General features: G+C 40.4%; 1 long non-coding RNA gene across 2 annotated transcripts; it reads right to left on the bottom strand.

The window, feature by feature from the left end:
- Positions 1–4,925: 4,925 nt before the first annotated feature.
- Positions 4,926–12,865, bottom strand: LOC111261222 (uncharacterized). Of its 2 annotated transcripts, none has more exons than XR_002680853.2 (3): positions 12,340–12,865; positions 6,794–7,486; positions 4,926–6,604 (listed from the first exon to the last, which is right to left on the bottom strand). It is a non-coding gene; the product is annotated as an uncharacterized LOC111261222 (long non-coding RNA). The 2 variants fall into 2 exon arrangements; XR_002680854.2 differs by having other exon boundaries at positions 12,361–12,865.
- Between the last annotated feature and the right edge of the window lie 32 nt (positions 12,866–12,897).

Below are 12,897 nucleotides of genomic sequence, written 5' to 3'. Positions count from 1 at the left end.
AAAGCAAAACTATTCATGCAATACTATAATTTTCCTTTAAGTAACCATTACGTACATATATATAGTCGACAATAACGCATTTACATCATAATAAGCTGAGAAGCTGTTCTACTACTTTTCTTCCGAGAGCTCCGTGAACAAGAATCAGGAAACAGTTCGATGGGACGTAAAGTATCACGGCTACGATGCCCAATGCCCAATGCCCAATGTGGGACATATTAGTCTAATCAACTACTAAGGCTTTCTTCGTGAAATCGATGGCAGTTCCGCTGTAATGGCTATTAATGTAACTTCTGCAAGTTAAATGTAGTTTTTGTAACAATGTGCCGCGAAGTAGAATCGGTCTGTCGGCAGTCGAGTTTTAGGTTCCTCATAAATCATGTTCCTCGTGTAAAACTTAAAAAAAGATTGCTTTGTTGCTTTTTACAAGGAAAAGCCGTGACAATCAATTGACACAATTTGTGTGTCCGATGGGTTTCGAGGAAATGTCTACATTGAGACTTGCAGTTACCACGTGTTTATCAGCTTTTCGAATTAAGTTTGAGCTCCTTGGCCATCGAATATTTGGATTTTTCTTTATGATTTGGATAGTTCAGCTTACAACTCTCACCAGAAGTCGTTACTCGAAAGGGTACGCTCGAAAGGGTCTGACAAATAGTAGCTTACACAGAATCATCTGGCCAGACCAACGGCCAAATCAGTCGTGCGGCTTCACTGTCTATATCTAGCGCAATAAATTAGATCAGACGTCTACGGGACACTCTCGCCATCGTATTACGCGTACTAAGGCGTACTACATAAAACGTCGTTGGTTCGTCTTTGGATGAAACTCAAACTGAATAGACTCAAGCCGGTTATTCCACTTTACGCCTTTATAAGGTTTGTATTCGTTATCGTGCAAAAGCTAAACCTATAAAAACTATGCACCTATAAAAATCTGAGAAAATAAGATATTTTCTTAGTGAAAAAAGAAAATTGCTCCAGCAGCTACACGGTGTAGCGGTATTTAGATTTGAGTAGAATGGAAAATAGCTTTTTATCAGGTAGATTGAAAACACTTAGAAGCAAATTGGAACGATGTTTGATGAGTGACGCTGGCAGGCAAGTAGGCCAACCTACCACGGCCGTATCTGAAGATCCAGTATTAAGTGTTCCTTAACTAGTAGTAAAATTGCAAGAGCTTCACAGGGGAATACATGCAAATGTGTAGAACTCAAAATTCAATAATCATAGTTATAATAAAATAGCAAGCTAGGTGACACAACTTGCCACTAGCGGCTAATTTGGCCGCTTGTAAGTTCACGCATCTAAGCGTTACCCCATCATCATTGGACTTTACGCAGCTGAAGATCTGCGTTTAATTAGGAAGACAATAGTATTTGAAAGGATTGGTTATACGACCGGGATAAATATTCGAGAAGCATCGGTAGGTTTAACGTGAATCGAATTGTTTAGGGTGAAAGGTCAAATATAATGTATGGCAAGGAAGAGGGAAATTATCCAGAGGACGAAGACATAGCGGACCTCTCAAACAAACTGAATGATAAAATTCTATAGCTATTTTAAAGAATTACGCGTTTGTAAATAGAGCCGATCTATATATAAAAAAAAAAAAAAAAGAATTCGGTTATATATTATGTGTCCAATATATTCATTATAAGTGGTCATCCTGCTTTCAAGTCTAGATAATCCCGTAAAAATGACACGTCGCAGGCTTAAACGCTATTTACAGTGGAACTATTCAAGCTACAATTAGCAAATGTTTCGCATTGAGACATAAGCAGAACGGCTCTCTGTATTAGGCAGATTCGTCAGCGGTCGTCAGCGCATGCCATCCAGGCCCCATATAGCCAACCTTAAAAGGATAAGGTTAGTCAATATGACGTTATATTTTATTAATGTGGTCCTTATGAGAAATAGTATGTAGTTATTACCTACTGTTTGTGGGAGATATTTCTTACAACTACTTATGAATATATATTAGTACTCTCGGCAAGCAGAGGTGAGCCTCTTTTGACAGAAACCTTTACCACAATCGATATTATAGACTATATGGCATTATTATTGGTTATCGTTATTACATCGAATTAGTTCAAACAGATGTCACAGTCTTACTACTGATATAAAGGATTCTCAACTGGAGAAGGCGATAAGACAGCAGCCATTATTACCATCAAGGGCTGATCATAGCAATTCCAGCCTGTAGGACTACAATCTGAGAGGGAGTCCAAGGACATCTTTCATTGTGAGCAGGATAATTCGATGTGTAACGAAGCCAGAAAAGCCAAGCCAAGCCAAGCCAAGTCGAGTCATAAAGGCAAGGGATGGCCTAGAAGAAGCAACTCGATTACCCGATCCCGTTTGTCTGCTTAAGACAAAAACTTTTATAACTGCTCATTTTGGTTCTCTTCGAAAGGAGCAAGTAGTTGCACACGCTCGGTTGGTACGTCGCCTTTATGTAGGAACATATAGAAATGATATCGTTATTATTACCGAGAAATAATGTAGTAATCATTTTCCAAATAGACGGTTCGGGCAAAGTGTTGCTTTAGCGGGCAGGGTGTCGGCAGCGAATTCTGCACAATCTGGAGACTGCAATTCAGCTATAGATCAAATTATCCTCTATTAGGGAAGATAATAGTCATATACTCTGTGCTCTCGTAAGCTGCTATTCCAATGCATGACCCCTAACTAACTACAAAAGTATTCTGTGCGTTTTTGCAGAAACATGCTAGGCCAAGGTCATTTAGACGAAGCCTCGTACGATTTTGATGCCGCATTTAGATGACATGGGGGTCCAGACAATTGCCGAACACTTGAACTTCCGTGCCAGTCATGCGGGTATTCGTTCGCTGCTAAAAGCTACGACGCATGAAACGTCACTTCAAGGACCTCAAGTATCTTTCATTAGTTAGGTTATAGACGCCCCGTCAATTACAACGTATTATATGAAACAGACGAAAGGAATTATCGGATCACGTACTGAAATTCTATCGGAAGCTCCGTCGAACACTAGCGTTACACTTAGACAAGTACTGTTTTACGTCCCTACCAAAATTTGCCCTCAAAGCCTGCAGTGGACGATGTTTACCTTTCTTCTCGAGTTCGATATATGCACGTTTCACTTAGTGGAAAATATCCGCACGGACTTTTCCCTCTACAGTTATGCTTAGATTTGTCCGCGACGTTTGCAAGGCTCGATCTGAGAAGCCCCGTTGCTACTGGATATTAAGGTTCCAGCAGCGCTATAATGTCGGCCACACTAAGCAGTCAACCGAGTCTTCTCAGATCGGCTCTCTACGAATGTAAATATATGACGCAGGTTTGTTTCCTTTGCCCTGTTTACTGTACTGTTAATTTTTCGAAATTAAAGAAGTTGCACAACTCCGAAGCACGCCCTTACCTCTACGTCCGCCCCAATATTACTTTTCGTGTCTGCTGCGGTAATGCTTAACGCACCTTTTCAGGTTCACTGCAAAAACAGAAGGCAACCTTGATCAATCCCAAGGCCGATACAATGATCGACGACTGTTTAACACCTTCAGTTTTTATTACTAGTACACGATGTGCAGCAAGAGCTGGAAATCGCTCAGGAAGCAAGGACAGGGTTAATGAGGAGCTGTGAATCCGATGGTCGATCGGGCGCCAGAGAAACAAGTTTACAAATGTTTTAACGTATTGATTGCAATACGTTTTTTTTCGAAAAAATGAAGGTTAACGTTCAAAAAGAGCATCCCTAATCGGGCGACCCAGGTAGAATTTGTATATTTAGTTTGGATAAAATTAATGACTAGACAAATCACCGAGCTCTCATCGCGGAGAGCGGGAAAGAAAGAGGAGGCTTACCATTTTAAAGCACTTAGTTGAAAGGAGGATAATATGGGCTCATAGTCAAGACAAGTCGCTTGTTAGTTTAAGTTTGGGTGCGACATATATAGCCTGATAACTGCTGATATAGAAAAATGTATGTAAACAACGATGTGTGTACAAGGAAATGTATGAGGGTTTCCCGGGGCATTTGTTCACAGTCGCATTTATTTTCGTAAATGGGCGCTAGGTGGCAAAAAGTTTGTTGTTACCGTCGATTTGCAGACATTATTCGCTTAAGCACGCTTTCAAATCGCCAAACGAACTATTCCTGTTTGTTTTTATTTGTATCAGTTAAGGCCGATCTAGCCACCGGGGGCATCCCGTACCAGACATTAAAGCCGACTTGCCGCTATGCGATATGCTCTATAAACTAAAAATGCTAAAAGGACCTACGACCCGCCAACACACACGCTGTGGTCGAGGGCAAGAATCATTTGGACGCACCCCGTGCCAACGGATCAGTAATATAAAGAAACCCTGCATCATTATAATAACTCATAGACTACAGGATGGTGTATGGCCAGGTATAACATCTAACACAAGGCGCTCTTATAGCAAAGTAATGTATACGCATGTTGTTATATTGTTGTTCTACACTCAACAATAGTTCGGATAAAGTGCGCATGATCCGATTGTATCTGCTTAGTTAGATATAAATTCATTTGGCTCATAGTAGATGCGTTATAAAATAAAAAAAAAAAAAAAACGTTTACCCGCTCTCAAAGGTTTAGGCAGTATATGATGTGGACGTTCCGCTTTCTAAATGACATCCCATCTTGGGAAGGAATAAGATCTGCTTTTGTATCTGGCATGGCCATATTTATCGAATGTTGTTTCGGCTGCTAGCGGATCCGAACTTTGGTTATTACGCTACCGTTGTACTATAGCTATAAGGGTAGAAGTTTATTCGATTGTTTGAAGCTCTATCGGAAGATAGTCTTATCAGGTTTATGACTACACTATGAGATGAAGGTGTGGCTTAAGTTAGAACTGATATACTTAATGTAACCACCTTTTAGTAAAAAATTATTGTTGTGATCAATAATTGTCGTCAATATTGTTGAAGCAGGCACTCTTTTTATTTAGCATATCTTAATTTTTTTCGCATCATTTTTGCCCATGGCTCGAAATGTTGTCAGATCGCTTCATGTTTTCTCACTGGTGCTCAATTGCCACATGAAGCGATCTGACAACATTTCGAGCCACGGGCAAAAATGATGTAATATAGATATTATTACTATACTAGCTAGAGTATTGAAGTAATGCAAAAACAATTTTATAGGTTATTTGCAAAATCCTTTTTTTTTTTTTGAGATTGTTTCTCATAATTTTAATGTAGCTTCAGGTAAGTGTTTTCCGCGAGAGAAATGGGCACTTTTTTGTCTTCTGCATAAAAGCTGCAGATGTTAACAAAATCTCGTCTTGAAACGACCCTTTTTTAAGGCCTCCTAGGCGCATCATTCTAACGTAAATCCTGTTTATCTTCGTATTATGTGACCTGTAAACAAGAACGAATGCTTTGCGAACAAGCTTTCTAACGAGTTTTGACAATCATGATCGCTAATTATAGTCTTTATAAAATTAGTAATTAATAGTTCATTTTTTTGTTTTTTTTTAGTTCGTTAAACAAATGTTTCTCGTCTATCGCGTCTCATTTTCGGTAGTTAACCTCGTCCGTCCGAGTGCGGTCCTTTCATAGGAAAAGAAGCAATGGGCCCTAGTCTTCAAAACTCGAAATCTATGTTACGTCTTTACATCTATCTTCAACATTTTTTGATCGAAAAGGAATTCACAAATGGGCCACTGGTTTGTTCCATTATCCACTACGGGTACGGACTTAATACGATGACAACAGAATACTACTGGTTGAACCCGGCACCGCTCATAGCGTCCGTTATGCGATGCTCCGAAGATCTTATCAGTCCTTGGCATTATAATCCAGCCAACGGGATTATAGTGATTTTTTACTGCTATGAATTCAAGACCTCATCAATCGCAGCGAACAGATCAGGTTATCCGTCTGGGCTGTTGGTTCAGGATGAATTTTTGTGCTTCATCTCCTCCAAAAACACCACCGCGCCGGCCACACTTTTTTGTTGTTAAAGGCCCAGTTTGTGTATTTACATGAAATTAGTTTAGGTATCAATTTTGTAGAACATCCTACAAGCACGATACAATTTAACCTACCTTATTTATTTATTTTTTTTTTTTTTTATAAAAGGCAGGTACAATATATGCTTTTTTTTTTTGTTTGTTGGGCCGATTCTGTCGACTTTCGGCGCCTATTTCAGTTTCAACATTCAAATAAAGTAAGAAGAAGTAATTAAAAAAAAAAAAAGAACTTAACAGAGGAAGCTATACGTTACGGATTAAGCTAATAACTATCTCAATATAGCCATACAGCTTAATTTGATCCCTTCAAATATCTATGATATCGGCTCCACCTACTAGTTCATCAGGTTTTAGCTTATCGTGTCTTTTTTATATTTATTTTTTTATCGTATCGTATTTAAGTTTGTCGTCCAGTCGAGTGAAATAAACAAGCTTGTGCCACAAAGTTTCACCCCGACGCCTGCATCGGCGGAGGCCAAGAATGATACGATCAATTTCTGACATTTCACTCCACATTGTTTCCGATGGCGGAACTAGATGTAGAAAGTACTTGAGAAGCAGCCGATACAAGAAACACTGTAGGGCTTCTGTATGTCACCAAAACAATAGCTTCATAGGCGCGCTGAAACGCAAACGTAACATAGCGACTATGTACAGCAATTAGTCCGTAAAAAATGCGAATAGGCTTGTTATCGTCGTGCGGCGTAGCCGTACTCAGTGGCCTGCTCAAATAACAAAATTTCCGCATTATAAAAACGCTTTCTATTTTAAAAAAAAATCTGTCAAACATGTATATGAATTGAGTTTTTACCTTAGATCCTAGTCGGCATAGTCGTCCAGCTCGATTATCTCACGAGAACAATACCATCATTTCGCCTTGTCCGCATCTGGCTGGCAACAGAAGTTGAGCCATACTTCTTCTGTTGTTAACGTATGCTCCAAGCAAGTTTTTTGTCGATTAGAGCTCCGCAAATTTCACATGGAGTACACCACATCCATATACAACTGGCCAAAAGTCAATCCACCGGTCAATCCACCCATTTTAACTGAATTGCCGTATTTTAAGTATCTCATTTATAATTCTAGCTTTGGCCGACACAGCCCGTAGACTCTAAGCTGTGCTTTCGTAGTATGCCTCTTCAATTGCGACTATGTGTTCTTGGTCTGCGAGTTCCAGCATTTTGTTACTTCATCGCCAGTTTTTAGAAGTCCAATCTCTGTTCTTGAAATGATTGCTGCATTATTTACATAGTGCTGTGTTTTCGCTCAAAGTCTCCTCGCCGAACGTATTTACTAATTTTCAGTGAATTTTCGCAGCGTTGTGGCCTTCGAAGGACAAAAACTTCACTAATAAATCTTCATTTCGGAACGTGAATATACTGTTTCTTTTGAAGTAATTCCTCTTCGTGAATGATTCGTTGGTTTTCATTCACAAAGTATTTAACAGCTGAAATTTCCTCTGTTGACGGCACGCGCTTCAAAAGTTGTATTTGCTTGTAAAGGCCTAGCATACAAATAAACGAGACATATTAATGTCTCGTTTAATGGATTTATGGGACAACACCAAGGCCTAGAGGTTTTTTTTTTTATCTTTTCTTCAATAGGTGGTTACATTGAATGATGACACAAATATGATTGATATAGTTGTTCTCTTTCAGAAATGTCACTAAAACTTGAAATTGTTCAAATTTCGTTATTTTTTTTAGATTCTTTCAATGAATTTTAGATTCTTTCAATGAATAAAGACTTAACATGATGTTAATTTTTTATTAAAATTGAACTTACCAATTGACATTGAGAAATTCATTCAAATAATCACTCGAGATACGTTTTAACCCCATTGTTACAAAACCAATACGATCAATTGCACCTTTTATCATTCAGCAGTCTTAAAAGTATCCATTGTACGTAAAGAAATAGGTGCTGCATTTGTATTCACTCGTCGTCACTCATTGGTAAGCGTCAAGAAAAACTACCCTTACATAGAATACCATTTTTCCCCCTTTTTTTTTTTCATCTTTACCTTTTAAGCGGCATTTTCGATCCTAGAATTAAGATTTAGCTATCGCGCTCCGATTAAGCTTATCGATTTTTTTCGACCGGTATCAAGAACGACCTCCCTTCCCTCCTCTCCCCACATAGATATCCATGTAAACATTCGGCCAACAGAAACATTTTGCCAATAGAAACACTCTTCCAATAAAAATTCTATTTAAAAATAGCCCATCTTAGCCTATACAATTTTCTTGTAGACGTGCATCTAGGAAATCCTGCAAAAAAAAAGGCGAACTTTAAGAAGACGACTAATTAGCCCAAACTAACCTGAAAAAAGGCTATCATCCAGTTAACGTTGCGCAGGTCAGGTGCGATGTTACATATAGACATATATATATATACATATATAAACCTCGTGCTTGCTATATATGTGTATGTATATACAGCATGTTCACGACGTTCCTAGTAGAATCTAATAGAACTCAAGAAAAGTTGTAAAATATTCTAGATTGAGGGTCAACCAATGGCGAAACAATCTTCACACCCTGAAAGGTATGAGATTAAGAAAGTCCGCGTACTATAAAAAAACACCCTCGTTTCTGTAAACAGCTTGGAGCGATAATATGTATATATAATTTATTGTATTAAAAATGATTTTAATGAAAGTCTTATAAACCGTGTATTCGGTCCACCCAGGTTCATGTGATTCTTACATACAGATATACAAAAAAATATTTTTCTTCATATCAGTAAGCAAAGGTAGCTAGTGACACATAATTATATAGTAGTAGAAGGTGAAATATGCTTATCGATTATAGGCCTCATTTCAAAAGGAAACCGTCCAATAGTTTTGAGGACGTGAACGAGATAAGCGTGATAACACAAATATTTTGATAACAATGAAGAGCTTCGATAACCCTAGCCAAGATACTGACATTGAGGATAAAGCATATTTCAACAGCGTAGACGACGGTGCAAGCTATTATGCTAGTCCGATGCGACATCTGACCAATGACGACTTCAATAATGAAGGGCCAGTAATTCAGACTCAAGAGAGTGGTACAGGTTTGCATGGCGGCAATAGCAATAGACGACGAGAAAAACGTCAAGGCTCTCAATCGATAAGCCATTCTATTAGCGACCGGAGAAGTACACGATGGTGGCCCGACAGCCGTCAAAGCACTAAAGAAAGTCGAAGCAAACGGGGAAGTCGAAGTAGTCGGGATAATCGGGAAAGTCGGAGTAGTCGAGACAATCGGGAAAGTCGGAGTAGTCGGGGTAATCGGGCGAGTGCAGGCAGACAGGGAAATCAAAAAAACCAAAGCAGTAAAATAGGTCAGGAAGCTCAGAAAAGCGTTCAAGATGACAACCATGAAAGAAGACACAACGTGCAGGGTTTGTTCGATGAAGCCGAGCCTGATTCGGGTTTTTCCGGTAGCTCTCACACTGCCATCAAGGACAAGCAAATCTCTGCAGCTTCGGATAAGTCGCCCGGTCAGGGCGAGAGTAGTGAAATAGATAAGGCAAAGTTCAGCCCTGAACAATCAAGCAAGAAAGACACCTTCCGATTATTGGGGCAGCCCGATGTTGGTCGAACACCCAAGAGAAAAGTAAAAAAATCTATCAGTGAAGACAGCATTGTACAGTTAGAGGAAAAACGCCGTAATCAAATTGATACTCCTAAGAGTACCACTAAACTGGCCGGTGTGGTGCAGGAAAGCAAAGACGATTTTAGGAATGTGAGTTTAGTGTTAAAGGTTGAAAAGAATGAAAGCGTGGGCGGAATGAATTTAACCCTTTGCGTCAGTTGTCTCGAAAACTGTAAGAAACCAAGTATCGAAAATCTAGTCGGTGACGAGGAAAGCAACTGTAAGCGAACCGTTGACGGAACCAAGACCGATAATGGCGATTTAACCCTCCGTAGCGGAGGAGGGTCCGCTCAAAGAACTGTTTTCCTGGAAAATATAACTATGATGAATGAAACTTTTAAAGGCAAATTCTTCGAGTTACGATGTTCGGTGCCTATAGGCAATTCAAACGGACCCCCAATTAATCTCAAATTCAATTGTGAGGACGATACATATAACGGAGCCAAGAGTCGTCGAACGCATCCTGGAATCACGCTTCCCTCTTCATGCAGCCAGTGTCCCACAGGAGTACACAACGTTTTTGCTGATACATCATTTATGCAACCTTGGTTACAAAACTCTTGCTTGTTGACCGAAGCGGAACCAGCATCACGAGGAGGTTACTCGACTAAATTGGACCACGATGGCTTAAAGAAGCTCAACAGATCCTCAGTAGGATGGGGTGTCACAAGTCAGCCGGAAACCGTAAGATTCCCTGAGGCTGACTGTGTGTGTATGCAGCGTGCTGACAACCTACCCCCTACTTACTTAAGTCCTTTCTATCCTTCCCAAATGCCTACCACGTTTCCATCAGGCACAACGATGCCATCCACTCAAGCCTTCAGAAATTCTTTCTCCGCGCGGAACTCCCGAGATAACCTAGCATCAGAAAACTTTACGGGAAATAGTTTCAGACTACCTTCGACGGGGTTCTCACAAAATGCCTTCTCTACGTGGAACCGTCGAGGAAAATTTGCATCCGGAGGTTGCGCGAAAAATGCCCCCGGAGCACCCTTGACCGGGTTCTCGGGAAGTGCTTTTTCAGCGTGGAAGGATACTTTGGGTAACCTCGCACCTAAGAAAATCGCAGAAAGTCCCTATAAAGGAAAACTTGAAGCTTCATCTTTGCAAAATGTCTTTTCGGCAGGGAGGAGTGGTATAGATAGTCTTAAATCGAGGAAATTTACAGGAAAAGCTTTTGGAGGACGGTCAACCCCACCGCGAGATGCCTCCTTAGCGTCGAAGAGTACCCTAAGAGAGCTCGCATCTGGTAGATTCTTGAACAAAGACATAGCAAAACCTTCTACTTCATTATCGCGAATTGCACGGTCGGCGTGGAAAGATAATCCAGATAGCCTTAGATCACGAAGATTTATGGGAAAGCCCTTGGCACCGTTCTCACGAAAAACCTCGGGGAAAAATAAGCTTGCAGCTCGCAGGTTTGCAAAAGGAGATCCCGAAAGACTTTGGACTCCATGTTCACGAAATGTATTCTCAGCATGGAAGGGTCCTCAGGGTACCCTTGCGTCTGAAAGATACACGCGAAGAACACTAGGCAGAGGCTCAACTCGGTTTGCACCAAGCCAAACCCGTCCCTTAACAAAGAAAGACCTTTGGAATGATATCGCATCAGAAACATACGCACAACAAGCTCTGAACGAAGGTCCAAGTCTACAAGCGGTAAGTGAAACTTCCTTTTCAATGGGACCAGGCTTCTGGGACGATATCGTATCGAAACGATACGCACGAACTCTCAGCAGAGATTCAGTCACGCTCGACGAAGGCCACTTCTCACCAGGGAGGGATCTCCGGAATGATATCGCATCTGAAAGATACATTCGAAGAAACCTAAGCGGACGGTATTCACAGTTTTCTCCAAATACTCGGTCCGCAGGGCTCGACGTAAGGACTAGTCGGATACCCTCAAAGTATGCACGAGGTACTCTGAACAGAGACTTGATCCGGTATCTGCCCGGTGCCTTTTCACGATTTACACATGCTTGTTTATCAGGAATTCCACTGCTGTCTAGGGGAATGCCTCTAGACCATATCAGCCGCTTTTGCCAGTTCAAGCGTTACCGGGATCCACAAACTCGTAATTTGCGTCTACGGCACCATATGTCTCCTCTAAACCCTACACTACATTAAATATTATGTCATCCAGGGGTGTTTGCCGACAGAGGATGACAGATCTACATAAACGGTACTGATGGACGTCGGTTTGCTGAATTGAAAAGACCTGGGAAGTTTTCGCCGTCCAAACGCTCTTGATGTACTACTAAATTTATCATAGTTGTTAGAGCTGAAATGTTTGGGGGTGATCTTTACATTATAGTTGTAAAAGGACAACTATTTATGTGACTTCTCCAATTTACTAACTTAATAAAATGACAAAATAAAGACTTGATTAATCCTACTGGTAATGTGAGTAATCACTGCTGCTACTGTAATCACTGATTGACAATTAAATATAATGTTCAAAATAATGCAAGTACTTGCTGAATACAAATGATTGATTACCAGCTACATTCGATTGGGATAAGAGTATTTATGAGATTGCAGAAAGTTCTTTTTCTGATGAATGGATAGAGCACAATTCTGTTAGAAAACTAGCATATTAATTTTTACTCGCCCTGGGTTACTCCGTAGTCCAAAGCTACTAGTCTTACCTAGGGATGACCTTTTCCCTATCTTTCACTTCGGCTACAGTAGCACAATGGAATAGAGGACTTACATGTCAGAATCTTATTTTTACCTCTCCACATCATTTTTATGAGATGAGATGATCGAAACATTGATTAAATATCATCACGACGCCGTAACCATTTTTTGAATGCCACCGTCTACGACCATAGTTAGAGCCATCCTGTTTTCTTGCAGAAGTTAAAGAAGAAAACTTATAACCATTACAAGTGTTTTGATCTTCACATCGACTGGTGCCTTAGGTAAATAGTACCTTGAACGACTTGTCTTTTCCAGCACGTAGCGGCTTTGAATTTATACCACCCCGCGTGTCCCGGAGTTCGCGCGTGAACACGTTACCACTTCACCATTACAAAAAACCTTGGAGACGTCTATGAAGCCCACAATGTTTTAAGTTTTGCGCCCGATAACGTGGCTAGGAATTCCATCAGACAGCTGTCTCCCATGGCTCACGAAACGAAGTCTGCCTATGTCAAGGTTTCAACCTAAACCACAATGTGTTCCTAATATTAGCACACAAATATATTTCCTACTAATATATCCCCGAAAAACGCTTGCCACTGCTTTCAAGCCAAACCTTCTCTTCGCT

The sequence above is a fragment of the Varroa jacobsoni genome, unplaced genomic scaffold, assembly GCF_002532875.2.
Source record: "Varroa jacobsoni isolate VJ856 unplaced genomic scaffold, vjacob_1.0 scaffold_61, whole genome shotgun sequence".
NCBI classification, from domain to species: Eukaryota; Metazoa; Arthropoda; class Arachnida; order Mesostigmata; family Varroidae; genus Varroa; species Varroa jacobsoni.
The sequence above is the reverse complement of the archived record's forward strand: the minus strand, read 5'-3'. Positions and strand labels throughout refer to the sequence as shown.